Below are 21,039 nucleotides of genomic sequence, written 5' to 3'. Positions count from 1 at the left end.
TGATAGTAGTATATACTATTTTAGATCCTGTGCCCTTCTTCCCCCCCATTACTTAGTTTGGAGGGGTGGCCAGCTCTAGGACGAGTCCTGGTTGTTCCTACAGTAACTTCTTCCATTTAAGAATAATGGAGTGCAGTTCTGCAGAACTTTTTTGTACCCTTCTTCATATCTGTAGCTCCATACAGTCCTGTCCCTGGGCTCTATAGGCAGTTATTTCCTCAGCATGGCTTTTTTTTTTTCTATTATATGCATCTGTGAGACGTACCGTATTTTTCGCCCTATAAGACGCACCGGCCCATAAGACGCACCTAGGTTTTTGGGGAGGAAAATAAGAAAAAAAATATTTTTAACCAAAAGGTGTGCTTTTGGTGGGTTTGGAACTAATGGTGGTCTGTGGGTGGCACTATTACTGGGGATCTGTGAAGGACACTGTTATGGGGGGATCTGTGGATGACAGACACTGTTATGGGGGGGATCTGTGGATGACTGACACTGTTATGAGGGGATCTGTGGATGACGGACACTGTTATGGGGGGGATCTGTGGATGACGGACACTGTTATGGGGGGGATCTGTGGATGACGGACACTGTTATGGGGGGATCTGTGGATGACGGACACTGTTATGGGGGGATCTGTGAATGACGGACACTGTTATGGGGGAACTGTGGATGACGGACACTGTTATGGGGGGATCTGTGGATACGGACACACTGTTACAGGGGGGGATCTGTGGATGGCACTGTTACAGGGGGGGATCTGTGGGTGGCACTGTTACAGGGGGGGATCTGTGGGTGGCACTGTTACAGGGGGGGATCTGTGGGTGGCACTGTTACAGGGGGGATCTGTGGGTGGCACTGTTACAGGGGGGATCTGTGGGTGGCACTGTTACAGGGGGGAATCTGTGGGTGGCACTGTTATATATGTGCCATCCACAGACCCCCCACCTCATAACCGTGCCATCCACAGCCCCCCAGCCCATAACAGTGGCATCCACAGACCCCCCCCCCCCCCCTTAACTGTGCCATCCACGGATCAGAGCGACGCCGCCCCCCCCCCCCCCCAGTATACAAATATGAAATGTCTTATTCAATTAAAATGTATTAGATATGTCCCCTCACTCCTAAACTCCTAATAGTACCTTACCTCCTATTCCTAGGTTCTGTACAATTGCGGCAGGCCGGGCGGGCAGCCGGCGCGTCACTCACTGACGTCACTTGCCTGCACCGCCTGCTTCATTCATAAAGTAGGCGGAGCAGGCACGTGACATCAAGGAGTTACGCTGCCGCCCGCCCGGCCTGCCTGCATTACAGAACCTAGAAATAAGATGTAAGGTACAATTAGGAATTTAGGAGTGAGGGGGCATATCTAATACATTTTAATTGAATAAGACATTTAATATTGGTATACCGGAGCGGCAGGGCGGGGCTATGGTACACTGACTGCACCGCCCCGCCGCTATTCCTGGCCCCCAGCTCCTCCTCCCAGTCCCTCCCCCGGCGCCGCTCGCTCTAAATCGCATCCAGCGATGTTAAATTGTCAGCATTCGCCCCATAAGACGCAGGGGCATTTCCCCCCCATTTTTTGGGGGGGGGAAAGTGCGTCTTATGGGGCAAAAAATACGGTATATAGTGTATTTCCAAATCATGTCCAATCAACTGAATTTACCACAAGTGGACTCCAATCAATATGTAGAAGCATCTCAAAAGTGTCATAGCAAGGTCCTGAATACTTTTGTCCTTGTGAAATTTTAGTTTTTCCTTTTTCATGCATTTCCAGACATTTCTAATATTCAGTTTTTCCTTTCTCATTTTGAAGTATTCAGATGCAGATTGATGTGGGAAGACTTGATTTTTATTTTTTATTTTACCGCAAGGCTGCAACATAGCAAAATGTGAAAGTGAAGAAAATTTAAAAGGCACAACTTCTGACACAAATATATAGTATTTTTGAAGATTACTTATTTTATTTTTTACAATGTGCAGATAGTACTGTACCCCTCCATCCACCCCTTCCTCCCCCTTCTCCATCTTCCCCTTCTCCAACCACCCAGCACCCTTACTCACATAAAACAAGTAATATACATAATATAGCTTACAGTGAATTACTGTAAATACTTACAGTTCTGAAGAATCCAGGCTCAGGATCAGTGCTCTGGGCAGCTGGCCTTGGGGCTGGAAGTGGGCACCGCTCTGCAGTTCAGGAAGGAGACCGGGGCTCGGCTCACCCTAGCGTTGCAGTGACTCCGCGTGACGTTTCTCGCGACGTACAAAAAAGGTTAGGGGAGGTCGGGAGGAGGAGCAAGCAAGTACCATATTTTTTGCCCCTATAAAACGCACCAGCCCATAAGACACACCTATGTTTTAGAGGGGGACAATAAGAAAAAAATATTTTTCATGACACCTCAGGTCAGTCCACCAATCAGACCCCCAATGTTCATGACACCTCAGGTCAGTCCACCAATCAGACCCCCAATGTTCATGACACCTCAGGTCAGTCCACCAATCAGACCCCCAATGTTCATGACACCTCAGGTCAGTCCACCAATCAGACCCCCAATGTTAATAAGACCCCAATAAGACCTCAGCTCAGACCCCCAATCAGACCTCAAATCAGACCCCAATCTGAATGACCCACAATCAGACCTCAGATAAGAGCCCTATGCCTTTCATCAGCCCACCATATGCCTCATATCAGCCCCCTTATGCCTCATATCAGCCCCCTTATGCCTCATATCAGCCCCCATATGCCTCATATCAGCCCCCATATGCCTCATATCAGCCCCCATATGCCTCATATCAGCCCCCATATGCCTCATATCAGCCCCCATATGCCTCATATCAGCCCCTATATGCCTCATATCAGCCCCCATATGCCTCTCTTCAGCCCCCAGTGCCTCCATCAGCCTCATATAAAGTAAAATAAATAAAAAAACACTTACCTTTCCTGCTCTAGACGCCGCCGCTCCTCACCGCCCACGCTCGGTCTTCCTCCTCTTCAGTCTGCTGTGCAGTGAACTGCCGCGCACAGCGTTAGGTCACAGCGTGACCTCACATCTGCTCAGCCTTCACAGTGGAGAGCCAAGGACCAGAAAGAGGTGAGTATAGAGCTTTCACCGCTTCCCGGTCCTCCGGGTAAGTTCTTCACTATGCGAGCCATGCCGCTCGCATAGTGAAGGATAGGATCGGGACATGGAGCCGGCGATTGTGGTCAGTGTCCAGCGGGGCTCAAGAGGCAGCTGCCTTGGGCCCCCCAGGAGCAACTGGGCACAGGGCAGCTGCCCCTTTTGCCTTGTGTTATGAACTCCATTAAAAGTCAATGGAGGACGGATCAGTTTTCTATTGTTCCAGATTGTGTCAGAGAAAATGGATCCGTCCCCATTGACTTGCATTGGGGGTCATGCCGGATCCTTCCTGCTCTGCATCCCAGGACGGAAAGCAAACTACAACATGCTGCGGTTTGCTCTCCGGTATGGGAACGCAACTAAACGGAATGGAATGCATTTTGGAGCACTCCGTTCTGTTCAGTTACATTTTGTCCCCATTGACAATAAATGGGGACAAAACTGAAGCGTGTTTTTTACTGGTATTGAAACCCTATGACAGATCTCAATACTGGAAAACGAAAGCGTTTTCCAGTAAAGTCTTATATAGTAGCTGAAACTGAGGAGACCTGGATAACAGACCTAGTGAAGGCACAGTCCTGAAGAGCATCCCTTTTAGACCGTGTTCATACTGTATGGTTCCATACTTGCATTCTCTGTAACGATTTTTCCCACTGAAGTCAAGAAAGAAAAAATTTACAAATAATCAAGAACATCAAGAAAAAGCATAATGTTTTGTTTTTTTATTCTGCGTTGAAAATGTATTGCATCCTTTATTACAACTTTTTTTCACGAAAATGAAACAGTAAGATATCCGTAAAGCTAGAACTACCTGAAAATGCTACAATTATACATTGCTTCAATCTGACTAACTTAAAGGGGTTATCCAACACCAAAAATGATCCCCTTCCCCTAAATGCCCGGGCCCCTCATTCATATTGTACTTACCCCACTCCCCGACACACGCGTCACTCATGATGTCCACACGGCTGCCGCTACATTTTCCTGTCGCATGAATCAAAACATTCAGTGACAGGGTATGGGGGGGAGAGTCAGACGATAGCAGGCCGCGACAGGGGCGAGCCTTCCTAGCGTGGGTCCATGGACCAGAATAGGACATGTTCTATAGCTTGTGGAACAGACATGCGGATGCAGACAGCATGCCGAAGTTATCATGTAGCGCTGCATGCTCAGCCGTAATTTACTAAACTGTTTAAATGGATTCCCCTATTTTTTTGAATAATTTTGCACTTTTTCCGTATTAGCTTTTGGCACACCTCCGCTATACAACTCTTTGCAGGAGAATGCATTGCTGGTCATGCAGTAGGATACTATGATGGAGTACGCTATTTTCTTATGACCTTCCTGCAAGCTTTTAGCGTGCTGCTCTTTTTAATTCATTCTGTTCTATTGAGTAATGATGTAATTAGACATGGGCAATAGCAATTCTTAAAAGAAAGTAATTAACACCTACAGGGGGCTATAGTATCATAATTTACCACAACTAATTCATATATTTTTTGTGAAAATGTCACCTTTTAAGGATTTATGTTCACTTTTTAACCCCAAAATTTCTTGTTGATGGTCAGAGTGTATGAAATTTAAAATACTGTATTTCTTAGATGTTGTGGTTAAAGGACAGTTCAAGGGGTGGCGATCCACGGCAATTAGGGTGAAGTTGGAAATTTGGAAACTTTCTGTAAATGCTGAGCATTATCTCAATAATGCTTGGTCCATGCTCACACTGGGCAGCGGATTTGCTGCTTACATTTTCCATGCTATAGGGAAGAAAGGTGCCACCTTGCACCTAGGTCCAATCTCAGGTAGGTCCGTAGAAGATGATTGAGGAAGGTGATAGGCATGCCACTCTGCCTAGCAATACAGATTTTTGGGCCATTTAAGAAAAGTTGGAAAGTTGGATGTCTAAAGGCTGTATTTAGTTTGTGTCATTTTTGGAAATCCGTCCACAATTTTATGGAGGTAACTAGCTGAATAGAATATAAAAAGTATTAACCTGACCATACACTTAGGAAAAAGTCAGCTGATCTCACAAAGTTGAAAGAATTGACCGATATATACATAGGCCTCTAGGCTTTACCCCAATGGCAGATGTCTGGGGAAAGGAGGCAGGGCAGTTTCTAGGGAAATTTACCAACAGGCGCCCCCCCCCCCCCCCCCCGATCTTTGCCGTGCCCCATTGTAGTTGATGGGGGCGGCGGGAATTCAGTCTGCAGTTCCAGATCCAGTGAATTCCGGCAGACTTTTCTCTGCTTGAACAGCCTGCCAGAAACACTAACGCAGTTGTGAAAGTAGCCTAATACAGTAGTCTTACATCCAGTGATGTCTCCTTTGATGTAGATGTTCTCTTTCTTTATCTTCTCCATTCAGACCAGGCCGCCATGATGATTTCTTTCAGCCAGGCCGCCATGATGATTTCTTTCAGTTTATGCAGTATAGTTTTGGGGGTGCATGATGGGATGTTGAGAAGGTGGGAGGATGATGGAAAAGTAGGAAACTAAAATGTCTGTCAAACTCTCTGCAGAGTTTGACAGACATTTTAGTTTCCTACTTTTCCATCATCCTCCCACCTTCTCAACATCCCATCATGCACCCCCAAAACTATACTGCATAAACTGATAAACCCCCTGAAAATACTAGTTACACACAGATAGCGCCCCTTCAATAGTTATTGGAACACAATGCTCTAAAAAAATAAACTGCACCCAGCAAATAGTGTCCTTGACACTAATAGTGTAACCATAATGTCCCCCAAACAAAAATAAATGTGCTAAGCTGATACTGTGCCAGGGTGCCCCCACAGTAATAGTGCTCCCCAAAATCCCAATAATAGTAATAATTCTGTGCCAGAGTGCACTTAGTAGTAATAGTGCTCCTACAGTGCCCCCAACAGTGATTGTGTCCCAGAAGTACGGTAATAATGCTCCCATAGTCCCCCAGTTGTAATAAAGCCCACCATAATGCCCCTGCTAGTAATAATTCTCTTTTTAATGTGTGGCCCGTTGTGTGCCAGTAAAAATAAAAAAATAAAAAATCTCTTAGTGCCTCCAGTAGTGCATATGTAGCTTGAGAAAGACCTGTGTGTCGAAACGTTGCTGTTTTTTCGCTGTAATTAATCACTAAGCCTTGATTCAAGAACAAGAGTGCCGTGACTTTCTTGAAGTTTTGTCTACGTTTGAGGGGTCCCTGGGGCCGGGACCTGACGCCACGAGCACCACCTCCATACCATGGACTATCAGTCCCAGTAAGTGGTGCTGTCCTATTCCATTTTTTTTGTCGTCCTATTAGTTTACACAAAACCTGTCCTAATCACACAGGAGGACAAGTTACTTCACAACACTGAGCTAAAGATCTGCCTCATCCTCTACTTGTCAGGGATTATGATCATGAATACAGCTGATAAGATCTTCAGCTGAATCTGTGTAGGAATGGAGTTCATGAGGAAACAGCTGAAGTAAAGAGAGGACGTGGTAATGTGGGGCTATGGTAATGGAGACTGCATACAAGTGCAGTGACTGGTAAATTCTACCTTCAGTTGATTTGTATCATGATATCCAATGATAATGCAGACCTGTATGTATAATGGTGCTTTCCTGGCTGCTAGCAGATCCCCTATTTTCCCTGTGAAGATGCCAATGGTGCCATAAAGATTTATCACTATGAAGAATCACTTTGCTCATGTTCCTCTGCATTTGATATTGGTGGGAAAAGTCAGTCAATTCAGCGGGAAGTGACGGTGCATGCTAATGAGTTGCTCAATCGGTATGTGGATCCCCTCAGACTTCACTCTGACAACCTCTCCAGAGTAAGAAGAGTCTACCGCAATGTGGGGAGACTGGCGTGCACACCATAGAATAATGTGTGATGACATCTGGAGCAGACCTGGGATGATCCCCATAGCATGAAGCATGCAGGATGAATATACAGTGCAGCTAATGTGTGTTTGGATTGAGTAAAAGCTTTCTTGCTGCTGGCTACTTTTACTATTGAATTAAATACAAACATCTTTAAGATCATTAATGGAGGCTATGCAGTAGGATTTGATGGTGCACATTTTTCCGGAGCCACTTTAAGTCATGCTTTTTATGAACTTTTTCCTGCTTTCTTATACGTATAACAATGTAATTGCCCCAGGATTGTCAGATAATAGTGTGTATAGTTTTCATCAACAGTATTCAGTAATGCAGGGGCGGTCAGCTAACCTATTCAGACACATTAAAGAAAAACTCTGGGGGGTTTATGGTTGCCCCATTTGTAAGCTACATGAGGGGTAGGGTAGTGCAGTCAGTATTGGCCGCTTCATTGCAGAATAATTAGCTCTGTTGGGGTCCACCACCACGTCATGTGACCTGCATTCTGACTTCCCGGTCCCATGAGGTCTGCTGTTTCTACCAGAAATCGGTCGTTCTGGACAAGCCTATGCGACTTGCTGTGAAAATATGTTCCAGAATTGTTATTACATGGGAAATATAAGTAGATACTAAATCAGACATGTCAATCTTTTCTCAGCCTTTTGGCTATGAAAAAAACAGACATAATGTAACCTTATGTCGATGGTGCAGTGTAAGTCTAGAAAGCAGGCTCACATAATGAGCCCGCTCTGTATGCAGTGAGTGCCAGCTATGTAATACAACCAGCACTCAGCTGCAATGACCAGGATCGGAGATCACGCCGATTCCAGTCATTTAACTCCCTCAAATGCTACAGTGAATATCGACCATGGCATCTGTTCTCGATTCGGAGCACCCACGGTGAAACAGTGGGGCTCTCATCGGTTACTGCGACAGCCTGGGGCCTTTTAAAGACAGGCAGCCTGTGAAAATCCTATAGACTGCAATAGCATACTCTTGCAGTCTATGGTACATACTATTGCATGTACAAGTCCCTAAGCAGACTAACAATTACAATTAAAAAGGCTAAAAAAACACATAATAAAAACTATCTACATTTGGTATTGTCATAATTGTACTGATCCACAGAATAAGGTTGTCTTGTCATTTTTAGTTCAAACTGAAAGCTGTTAAAACAAAGCTCACCACACAAATACATTTTTCTCCCATTTGCAGTACCAGCTATGGTAATTTAAAAGGTGCCTTTAAAAAATACAACTTGTCCTGCACAAAAAAAAAAAAAAAAAAGCCCTCATATGGCTATGTGAACAGAAAACTAAAAGAATTATGGTCCTTTGAAGTCGGGCAAAAAAAAAGTGATGTGTCCTGAAAGGGTTAAAGGGGTTGTGCAGTGGTATAATATTGATGACCTATCCTGAGCTGTTTGAAGAGGCTGTTGCGCTCATGATTTGTAGTGATGAGCGGCATAGGCAATATTCAAATTTGCGATATTTCACAAATTTTTGCCCGAATATTCACCGTAAATTCAAGAATTCGTGATCTCGTCATGTTTTACTTGATTGCAAAAATCGTCATTGCAATATATTTGCGATAAAATTTCGCTATTAGAATATTCGCGATCAACACTAAGGGGTAGGCAACTTTCCTATAGGTTGCTAGGGATGTTGCTAAGTGCCGATATTCACAATAAATTCGCGATTATAATATTCGCAATCAACACTATTCGCGAATATGAATATATAGCACTATATTCTAAATAGAAAAAATCTGGGGGATTCAGCCCGCACAACCCCTAGCAGGTGCAGATTGCTATGGCGAAATACAGATACAAACGCAAAAACACAAAATGCAATCACACTCTGCAACCAGCACTCTGCCCTGCCTCTATGCTGGATGTTGAATAAGGCATTAGTGTACATTTTGGCCAAAGCGTAATAAGCCACTCACCACGTCAAGGTCGTCTTCATGAGTGGTCCCTAACACTAGTTCCTACCTGTTATGGGCCATGACAGCCACACAAAGTCCAGGGAGTGCAGGTACAGCATGCACGCCAAGCACACTCTGCTTTTAACCCCGTCCGGTGCCATTACAGCTTTCGTCGGATGCAGGGATGCAAGTACCAACATGCATGCTGAGCCCACTATATACTTCTCCTGGAGCCTAATGGCTACTGGTAGGTGCTATATAAGCAGACTCAGTTTTATACTGACTTTAAAACCAGCCTCCAGGGCAGACTAACTGGTCAGGTGTGCATGACTGCTTGGAGATTGCCACGCCTCCAATATATACTACAAAGAAAAAATCTGGGGGATTCAGCCCGCACAACCCCTAGCAGGTGCAGATTGCTATGGCGAAATACAGATACAAACGCAAAAACACAAAATGCAATCGCACTCTGCAACCAGCACTCTGCCCTGCCTCTATGCTGGATGTTAAATAAGGCATTGGTGTACATTTTGGCCAAAGCGTAATAAGCCACTCACCACGTCAAGGTCGCCTTCATGAGTGGTCCCTAACACTAGTTCCTACCTGTTATGGGCCATGACAGCCACACAAAGTCCAGGGAGTGCAGGTACAGCATGCACGCCAAGCACACTCTGCTTTTAACCCCGTCCGGTGCCATTACAGCTTTCGTCGGATGCAGGGATGCAAGTACCAACATGCATGCTGAGCCCACTATATACTTCTCCTGGAGCCTAATGGCTACTGGTAGGTGCTATATAAGCAGACTCAGTTTTATACTGACTTTAAAACCAGCCTCCAGGGCAGACTAACTGGTCAGGTGTGCATGACTGTTTGGAGATTGCCACGCCTCCAATATATACTACAAAGAAAAAATCTGGGGAATTCAGCCCGCACAACCCCTAGCAGGTGCAGATTGCTATGGCGAAATACAGATACAAACGCAAAAACACAAAATGCAATCGCACTCTGCAAACCAGCACTCTGCCCTGCCTTTATGCTGGATGCCTCATTCAACATCCAGCATAAAGGCAGGGCAGAGTGCTGGTTTGCAGAGTGTGATTGCATTTTGCGTTTTTGCGTTTGTATCTGTATTTCGCCATAGCAATCTGCACCTGCTAGGGGTTGTGCGGGCTGAATCCCCCACATTTTTTCTTTGCCACGCCTCCAATATATACTACAATCTCCAAGCAGTCATGCACACCTGACCAGTTAGTATGCCCTGGAGGCTAGTTTTAAAGTCCAGTATAAAACTGAGTCTGCTTATATAGCACCTACCAGTAGCCATTTGGCTCCAGGAGAAGTATATAGTGGGCTCAGCATGCATGTTGGTACTTGCATCCCTGGATCTGATGAAAGCTGTAATGGCACCGGACGGGGTTAAAAGCAGAGTGTGCTTGGCGTGCATGCTGTACCTGCGCTCCCTGGACTTTGTGTGGCTGTCATGGCCCATAACAGGTAGGAACTAGTGTTAGGGACCACTCATTAAGGCGACCTTGACGTGGTGAGTGGCTTATTACGCTTTTGCCAAAATGTACACCAATGCCTCATTCAACATCCAGCATAAAGGCAGGACAGAGGTGCTGGTTGCAGAGTGTGATTGCATTTTGTGTTTTTGCGCTTGTAACTATAATCTAAATATTTTCGAATTCTCAAAGTGGCGATATTCGCGATTAAAATTTGCGATTAGAATTTTCGCGCTCAACACTAATGCTATGTTGTGGCCACCCTAGCTTTATACTGTCAGCATGCTAGCTCTTCTATTAACCCGATGAATTGTACAAAGGGTTGATTGCGCCAATTACACCTCGGTCAGATAACCCCATAGTATTAAGCTTACGATGGTTTCACTCATAGAGTTCACACACCGTTCTCTCTTCTCCAACTTTCTGCATGCATTATTTCCTGGGATGATCTGTGTGCCTGTCTAGTCAGGGCAATACGGAACTGTGAAAAACAACAATAGAGCAATAATAAAACACATGAGCAAGAAATAAAACAGATCAATACGAAGAATGTGCAGAGAACAATGCATACAGATGAATAGAAAACGACACCGCTGAAAGAGCCGATGAATGGGCTGAGCCCAGCTTACAATTTATGTGACCTTTCTTCTATTGTGGCTGTGTCTAACATATTGTCATGTCAAAGCGTTTCTTTCATCACATAGTTTGGGCTGTTTTCATATACCTCCAGCTTACAGTGCAGACAAATACCTTATCCCTTTAAATTACACCATCTAACCTACTGTATAACTTTGTGTATGACTTTATACTGGGAACATTTCTTCCAATTCCAGTTGATGTCTCTAACATGAGAGTATACGCCTTGTACTGCACTTTATATACCATTGTAATGTATACCTGTATTCTTGTATCATACTGCAGCAGAATTTGGCCCTGTTCACATTTCATGTTTGGCTTATGTGCTGGGAACTCTCACAGTTTACATGCTGAACAGGGATGGACTGGCCATGGACCCTACAGGGAAATTTCCCAGTGGGCCGATGCCCAGGGGAATGCCTGAGCCCTCCTCATGCCTGCCAGCCAGGTAAGTAATGATCTGATGCTCCCTTCCTGACTCCGTGAACTCAACTGTATTGCCATCCTAAGGTAACTGGAGTAGGAGGATAGAACAAGGCAGCTGTCTATGGCCACCAAACAGGGGTAGTTTTTGGGGAGCTATTTAGTGCTGCTGGGGCAGTATTTTGTAATGGACTGGGGTGTTAGGCTCTGCTGGGGTGATATAGTGTGCTGCAATATGGTATTGCTGGCCCTGCCTACTTTTGTTGGCCCTGCCTTGTGTCAATTTGGACATACTACAAAATAGGGCCACTTTTAGTTTTCTTCCAGGGCCACTTTAAGTTGCCAGTCCACCCCTGATGCCGTATGTATCCATAAAGCCCCATTTGCCTGACACATGCCAAAAGATACCATCCACATGCTTTTTTCACCATATAGAAAAGCATAGTCTGCTGTGGTTTCCTATACAGAGGCCTGCAGTAAACAAAAATATATGACCCATCTTACAGTATACTTCTGTTTACCCCATGGGTAACTTATGCCACCGTATGCTTATATAGTGGCATGTGTCGCAGCCCTTCTATGGAGGTATAGGTTGGGAAAAACTTTTAGAAATTATACTGTATATACATTATTATATTATGCATTAAATATATTATTATGTGTGCTCTGTTATTTAAAGCTGAACTATCTCCAACCGGTTACAACTTAGTGCCGGAACTACATGGCTCGGCTGTTGGGCAGCGGTAGGAGCTGGATATTGCATCACTTGTGTAGTAACAGAGCTGACTCCTGGCGCCAGAGCTACTGCAGAACAGCTGATCGGTCGAGGTGTGTGGTGTTTGAGATCTCCCCCGATCAGACAGTGATGATATTAATGACCTATCCCGAGGGTAGGCCATCACTTGTAAAGAGTCGGACAACCCCTTTAAATTCCTCTGTAAGTCTAACAAACCTCAGTACCCCCACCCATAACACACTCACAGGAGTGAAGGAAGCTGGAGAATGAGGGGTTATTTGATGGTATAGTTGCATCTGATACTGATTGTTCCCTTAAGCCAACAACTAAAGAAATCTGCTATTTTGGACTTTGTGGCAGTGCCATGCTGCTAATTTGTTAGTCTAGAAAAAAGCCCCAAGGGCAACCTTTCTCCCTCAATGCCACATGGACAGCTAAAGCAGCCCTATGGTATATAGTGGTCTACGTTCCTAACATAGTGATTACGTTCCACCTCCAAGCACTGTTCTCAATGCTTGCAGCACATGGAGGTGAATGCAGTGGTTGTGCACATAATGTGTAAATAGGCATAAATTGTATTTCTGAATGTGTGTATGAATTCCACACCAATCTGTTTCTATAGGCAGTGGCCCTGCAGAGGGAATTTCTTGGCAACTGTTACATGTGATGATTTGTTATTAAAGTCCTTTTTTCCCTTGCACTATGTGTATCTCAAATGGTTATGTATGGGCAACAAGAAGTAAACACTGGCAGTCCTAGTTAGGTTGCTGGTAGATGGGCTGGACCTGCCCCTCCTAGCTTGTAGAAAAGAGAATGTCTAGTCATCAAAGATAGAGGCAACATGTCCATGTTTGAGCACTGAAAACTTGGGGAAAAGAGAAATCTCATCCAGGAAATCCCCATTTCTGAGACTTAAAAACTGTTGAACCCCTTTAAAGCCTCATTCACACATCAGTGTTTTAGTCAGTGATTTCCATCAGTGATTGTGAGCCAAAACCAGGATTGGCGCCCCCACAGACATAAGGTATAAGGGAAAGATCTGCTCCTGTTCTGTGTTTAGAGCCGCACCTGGTTTTGGCCTAAAATCACTGATGGAAATCACTGACCGAACACTGACATGTGAATGAGGCTTTAGACAGAGAAACTAAATTCTAGTTTTGGTATTCTTTACATCAACAATAGCGCAGTCTGCCACTCCTGCGTCAAGAAAACCAGAACCTCAATAGGAACTTGATGGATTCCATTATAGATAGGATTCATTGGGAAACATATCCATCATGACTGTCATGGTTCTGTTATGTATGGGAAGCATAAGGCATATCACAAGTGTTTTCTACAAACTCTATTTTCGTCTTGGCAACTTTGAGAACAGGAGATGGTGCTTAGTAGTAGTCCTAGAGCTAGGCTTCAGTACAGTGTAAGGCCTGTCCACTCTTTTGACAGATGGCATAGAATTTGACTGGGTTGTGTTCTCTATTAAGTGTGTTATTCTATTCTCAATGGAAATAAAGGTTTGGCACCATGACCTAAACTTGTGGGGTTTACAAATTTCTACTACCAGGAGAATAAGTGTCTATTCACACATCCGCAACTTGGGTCCGGATCCGTTCCGCAATTTTGCGGAACGGGTGCGGACCCATTAATTTTAAATGGGGACGGAACGGATGCGGACAGCACACCATGTGCTGTCCGTATCCTCATTTCCGGATCAGCAATTCCGTTCACGAAAAAAATTTAACATGTCCTATTCTTGTCCGGAACTGCGGACAAGAAAAGGCATTTTCTATTATAGTGGCGGCGATGTGTGGTCCGCGAAATGCGGAACGCACATTCCCGGTGTCTGTGTTTTGCGGATCCGCAATTACGGACGTGTGAATGGAATCTAATTACGCTGATTGCAGATATGCACGACAGCACTCGGCATTACTGGAGAGATCTAGCAGTGCGGAATTCCTGACAGTGCCTTTAGGCAAGCTCATCCTAAAATACAGAAATAAAAAAATAATACTCATGTTTACAGCCAGCTGTATGTGAATCATATGGAATGCTGTCAAACAGCTCCTGACGTCTGTGTTTTTTCCACTTTATCAGTGGTCAAAATATAATTTATTTTACTGTCCAGTTACCAATTAGAGCTAATAATATTCCTGAATTTTCTTTGAGTAAGGGTCCATTCACACGTCCTGTTTTTTTTCATCCTGAAAAACGGTCCGTTTTTTGCGGATCCGTTGTTCCTGAAAATGTTTCCGTATGTCATCCGTATGTCATCCGTTTTTTGCGGATCCGCAAAAAACGGGAACATGTATACATTTCAATAATCAAATAAAGTTGTTTGGATTTCTTTGAAAAAAAATTGAAAAAAAAATAAATAAAAATAATTTGTTATGTGTTTCCAGGAACAGGAATCCGCAAAAAACGGATGACATACGGAATGACATCCGAATGTCATCCATTTTTTGCGGATCCATTGACTTTGTATTGTACCAGGATCCGATTTTTCAGGACAAGAATAGGACATGTTTTATATTTAAACGGACATGCGGAACGGAACAACGGAAACGGACAGCACACATTGTGCTGTCCGATTTTTTCCAGGACCCATTGAAAATGAATGGGTCCAGATCTGGTCCTGATCTGTTCCTGAAAAAACGGAACAGATCAGGAAAGAAAAAACGGACGTGTGAATGGACCCTTAGAAGTATAGCAATGGAAAGTTATCTGATTTGCTGCATGTAGGTGTATTCCTTGCACTTGAATCATGACATTGCATGCCATCATGACCCATAGACTAAGCTTCATGTTGCATCTGCCTGGTGAAAATGTGCTATAGTAATGCACCTACACAGGGCAAATCTGAGCAAGTCCTGTCCAACAAGGTTACTGACAGGGCCACAATGGTTGTGTGCACCTGGATTTAAGGAAAATTTATACAAAATGAATGAAAACCAAAAATTGACAGTCAACAAAAAATGTTGATACTAGTATCATTCTAAAGGTGACCATACACATTTGATAGATGTTAGCCAAACCCACCAAACATGGTGGGAACTGTCGATCATCTAATGTGTATGGTAGTGTCCTGATTTTCCCCTGATGGCAGCTGTTAAAGATGGGTCACTCATTGTGATTGTCAGCATACCCGATCATTTGTTCTCAAAGGAGATAAGCCACCACCAGAGGTGTTTGACAGCAGCGCAATCCCCGCTCTCTATCGAGAACACCTGCACACTTGTGTATGGGAGGGTCGAGGGGAACAGTCTTTGGCTAAACAAGTGTTCTGCCAACAGCTATCTGAAGTATATGACCAGCTTAAGAGTTTTTGGCTTTCTTCAAATGTCAGCATTGTCTTTGAGAGTCCTCATTACAAATTTAATTCTGAACACTAGTTTCTTCAAATTGTACTCTTGTACTTAAAGGGACACTGACAGGCCCAATATGAATATGTAGGTATATATATGAGAGTACAGGTCTTCTAAAGTGTATTAAAATAATCTAAGTATCCCCCTGTCCACCTTATAAATACAGTAAACTGAAGTTTTATAACCTGATAGAATCGTCTTCAATCTGCCCAAGGGGCGGTGTTTCATCTCCACTTGCGCCCAGCCAGCCTCGCCCCAACTGCCGTTTTGAAGCGCCGCCCAGCTCATCAATATTCACTTTGCTGGGCGGCTACTACTGTTCCCGACTTCACAAGATCCGGCGCATGCACAATACAATCCTATAGGCATCGGCCTCCGTCTCATCTTCAGCGCATGCACCCGGCACCCTCACTGGCCGGGATCACATCACGCCTGCGTACAGTCTACATCTTAGAGGCCGCTTCAGCCTCTGTGTTATGCGCATGCGCCGGGCACTGTTCAGCGCAGTGCTTCAGAGCGGGGACAGCAGAAGCCGCCCAGCAAAGTGAATATTGATGAGCTGGGCGGCGCTTCAAAACGGCAGTTGGGGCGAGGCTGGCTGGGCGCAAGTGGAGATGAAACTCCGACCCTTGGGCAGAATGAAGACGATTCAACCAGGTTGTAAAACTTCAGTTTACTGTATTTATAAGGTGGACAGGGGGGATACTTAGATGATTTTAATACACTTTATAAGACCCATACTGTCATATATATACCTAACTATTCATATTGGGCCTGTCAGTGTCCCTTTAAGGTTTTGTTCACTTCTAAATCATTAAAAAAATGTAAGAGTCTGATTTAAACTTGTTTCTTCACTTTAGCCAGCACTGAAATAATTCACGATGGGATCAAGTTGACTCTTCTAGTCACTACATTGTTATCTCTCTGCATATGTTAATCATTTTTTAGATTGAGCTGGGTGTGGCATTGAGAAATCACTGCCTCCAGCCTCTATGTTTTATTTTACCAGGTGTGTACCATTATGGGGGAACATTACGGGTGACCTCAAGTAGTATCACATAACTCAGAAAATAACACAACTCTTTCATACCATGCTGGACTACAGCAGATAGAAACAGAAAAATACGAAATATAATAATTTCATATACCTGCATTAACAGTGTAGATGAGTGTGTAATGCTCATTTCTTCTGGCACTGAAAGCCCTAGAACTATATGGAGTCCAGAAGGTTGTCATCTGTGGATTTCTGACCAGAGTAGTCATTCTGGCTCTCACAACCTGTTTTCAATTCTCTTATCATCAAATTGGCTAACAAAGGCTGTCCTTTTTAATATTGGGTTTCCATATGCAGGTTATTTGATGTTTTTCTAAAGCCAAAGCCATGAGTGGATCATAAATGGAGGACACATATAAAGGATAGACTGAACCTTCTCCTTTTGAATTCAACCCTGGTTTGGCTTCAAAAACAACATAAAAAACCTGAATGTAGAAAGGCAACCTAAAAGTCCTTTTTGTAGATTATCTGCTGGTAAACAAGAGCAGATGAACAATGTAGTGTATCAATCAGTTCTCATTTTGTACCTTTAAATATAAATGTGCCAATCGTCATGTACACTATTGTCCATCTCCATTCAGTTTGCATTGGTGGGCAGCATATCTCCTGTTTACACTGAGAGCTGGTTTTGTATGCCTTCACAGAATATCCAATCAGCGGGAGAGTAACAGGTAATGATGATCAGGAGCGAAAGTTCGTAAACCAAATCATCAGCTTATGTAGACAGAAAGATGGGGGCTGAAAAATACCAGACTTTTTTTTTTTTTCTAACCACGAAAAACCTATTTAAATGGAAGATGTCATGCTCACTAATCAGAAGAAGGCTAGTTTCACACATGTGGCAGAACCATCCAGCAGAGGAATAGTGCTGGGCGCGAATATCGGCACTTCGAGAATTCGCGAATATTTAGAATATAGTGATATATATTCTTAATTTCGAATATTCTAGATTTTTTTTTCATCAGTAACCCCCCTTCTGGCTTGTGGGCCAATGAGAAGGCTGCAATGTATTTGCCAATAGGAAAGTTGCCTACCCCTTACTATATAAGAACCTCCCCAGCAGCCCTGGTATACAGTTCTGAGAGAGACAGCAGTGTCATTGCTGTGCTCTGTGCTTTACTGTGTCATTACATTAGACAGTTAGCTTATACCGTGTATATATATATATATAATACAGATAGTGGGAGATGTAGTCAGTGTAGGGTATATCCTGATATAGTGTAGATGTTGCAGTGCAGTGTGTTAGGTAGTGTGATAGGTTCCGCTGTCCAATCCATACATTCATGCAGACCTGCTAAAATGTGAAGTTTCACGTATTGCGCCAAAATATTTGCATCATTAGTGCATTATATTGGAGCACTCTAACTGCATATAAAGACATTTTTAATGTTCTGCCATGTCAATAATTTTCTCCAGTCTCAGGAAACTTCTAGCAGCTTGGAAAATGTAGCAAAAGTGACCCACGCCTGTATTTCGCGTGCATTACGTGAATATTACCGTACATTGCCGATTTTTCGCAATCAAGAAAATAATCTCGAATTCGTGAATATAGGATGAATATTTGCCCATATATTCTTGAAATATCGCAAATTCGAATATAGCCCCTGCTGCTCATCACTACAGAGGAACAGCCTTCCAGAGTTCTCTGGATCCGACCTAGCCGTATACTGCCATTCACCACCACAACCTATTGACAGTCTATGCCAGGATTCGGCCGGACAACAACCGCCGGATTACTCTGCTGCATGTGTAAAAGAAGTCTGTGACTGGTTGAACAAATCAAATCTTATTGTCCACAAGGTGCTAGAGAAGTACCATTTTTCTGAGAATGTTCTCTGTCCTAAGAAAAATCCAACTTTTCTCATCATAAGGAATGATCAACTTGGCAAAATTGACAAGCCATTAGTATGCCACCATATCAACATTTCTAGTCATTTCCATCAACTTTTACTCAGTTTCCTTGTTCTTATCAAAACTTTGTTGGAGACATTTATTCACCTTTTTCCAAACATTTACTGCCCATCATAACGATGTACAAAATTCCCTACTGAACCATCATCATCTCCAAATGTAATATGTGATTCAGATACTTTTAACACCTACCTTCATAGTTAAAAAAAATGAACATGGCAGACAAGTCTTACCATATGCACAGTTTTAACAAAATATTGCAGTGAGACTATTGAACTCTCTGCCACAAGACAACGGTTGCTTCATTGTGGAAGTTCAGTTGGGGTCTGGGTGAAGTTCTTGAAAGTAATAATATCACAAGTTATGGATGCTAGAGTTCTGGAGATGAGACGAGGAGAGAGGGATTTATTATGATTGCCCTATGTGGAATGAGGATGGTAATGTCATATAGGTCAGTTATCAGGAGTGGCTGCCTTCCTTTGGATCAACATGGCAAGATATATAAAGGTTGGACTTTATGCACCTGTGTCTTTTGTCTTATCAACTATGTAAGGCAGCTTTAAAATTGCATAAAGAGGAGAAATAGCTCTAACATGCCTGGTGGGTGAAAATTGGTCTTGCCACATGGACCATGTTCAGGAATTTGTCGTAATTTGCACCACTTACAAGAGCTTATAAATGCAGACGTCCTATGACGCAAAAGATAATTCCGTCCCACTGAATATCAGTGTTCTAGGATTGTTAGGTGGTTATAGGGACAGGTTCAGTAGGTTTAATCTCTGTGCGTTTTATCTCCTTGGGATATTATTTTTTGTACAAGCCTTTGTGGTCGAATGGGAAAAGAAATCACACAGGCATATGGTATTGTATTCTATAAGCTGCAGCATAGTGTGTGGCCTTTTTCTCTGCTTCCATAAATCACTATATTTAGAAATTTCATTGTAAAGAGGTATCTGAAGAAAAACGCTCTTCAGATATCTGTATGGTCCTGAAATGTAACGAGAAACCATATCTTCATAAAGGAGCTTTGTAAGCTATATTAAAAAGAAAAAAGCTTACAACTTTCCCTGCCTTTTTCGGGGAGGAGGGGTCTACAGACATATGGAACCACTTATGAACAAGGAATGATTGTTTTATTCAACCAGTTTCTCACATCAGACTAATGCGGCCTTAACTGTTTCACTGCCAGATGTGGGAATTTTGCATGGCTTCATACGACAGAGTAAACATGCATTTTGTCAATGTCTTGTAGCATTTCATTGTTTCCTCTGGCAAGCTTTAAGATGAAACGTGATAGTTTCCTTCAAAATGTAGTCTTATAACTAAAACTGAGCTCCTGAGTCTCGAGAGACATCAGTTTCCTATGCAAAACATGCTTGTGGGAACAGGATATGAAACATAGCGCCAGAAGGCCAAAAATGGGAGTACCCTCAACGTGATAATTGAGGACATATTTAGCGTTAATGTAGTAAAGAAAAGGTGAAGCAAAGAAAAGATTTAAAACAATAACTTTTCATTCAGCAGAACCCAGGAATGCCCAAACTACAAGCACGTCCACTGCTGCTGTATTGCGGGGTGGTCATAACCATGGAAACTAGCAGTGTATAATGTGATGGAAAAATGAATCCAGCCAGCAAAGGAAGTAATATGGGCAATAACAATACATTAGTAAGTGGCCTGTATTAACTTTCTCTACATGATAGCTGCCACTTGCTGAAGTGAGGCGACCTCTTTTAGTGTTTGAGATGTCTCTGGGATCTTCACCTTTTTGGAGAAGGAATAGGATTGAATACACGTGCATGGCCACCTCTCCATTCATAGCTGCATGTGGTATCTCGCCTGGTCAAACAGTGGACAGGGAATGGCCATTCTTCCTATTTGTTGGAGCCCCAGTGGTGGGACCCCCACCTAATACATATTTATGACATCTGTTCTTCAAAGATCCATTTACAAGGAGAGCTGTTGACAGTACAAGTACCATTTAACGTCAATAGAACCAAACTATAATCACTAATATCGGTGATTGAATACCTCATGTAACTGTTTATTCATTGGTACAAAACCCTTCATCTTGGCCATCAAATGCTAAAGGCCTGAACTTCTGATATACTAACTGCAGCAGCACTGTATGTGACAAGTGTAAAAACTACCACAAGTTTGAATAGGTTCCCCCTGTTCAAATGTATTTTGTCCATATTTTCCAGTTTCCTCAAACCCCCAAAGCTAATTAGGTTATCAGGCTTACTATAAAGATGGTCGAAGATAGTCCTATATGTGCTTGCTTGAGATGGGGAAATTAGATTGTGAGCCCCATAAACAACAAGTTTGGGTGTAACCACCAAGGTGGCAGCCAGTAAGTAAGAGGGCCCATCTCCAAACAGATAGTTAGTGATATACATGGACAACGGAAGAGTGCATTACTTTTTGCAGTATTTCTGTGCTGTGACATCACTGATCCATCATGCACATTATCATACTATTGTGATATCACTATGAGCCTCATTGCTGTACTGTGACCTCAT

The 21,039-nt window shown here is 43.3% G+C and overlaps 1 protein-coding gene across 1 annotated transcript in view; it reads left to right on the top strand.

Annotated features, from left to right (window-relative positions):
- FRMD4A (FERM domain containing 4A) overlaps positions 1 to 21,039 on the top strand; it is a 307,366-nt gene that overhangs the window by 13,470 nt on the left and 272,857 nt on the right. The gene's annotated exons all lie outside the window — the stretch shown is intronic.

The sequence above is a fragment of the Bufo gargarizans genome, chromosome 2, assembly GCF_014858855.1.
Source record: "Bufo gargarizans isolate SCDJY-AF-19 chromosome 2, ASM1485885v1, whole genome shotgun sequence".
NCBI lineage: Eukaryota > Metazoa > Chordata > Amphibia > Anura > Bufonidae > Bufo > Bufo gargarizans.
Note: the sequence above shows the minus strand (reverse complement) of the source record. Positions and strands in the feature narration are given on the sequence as shown.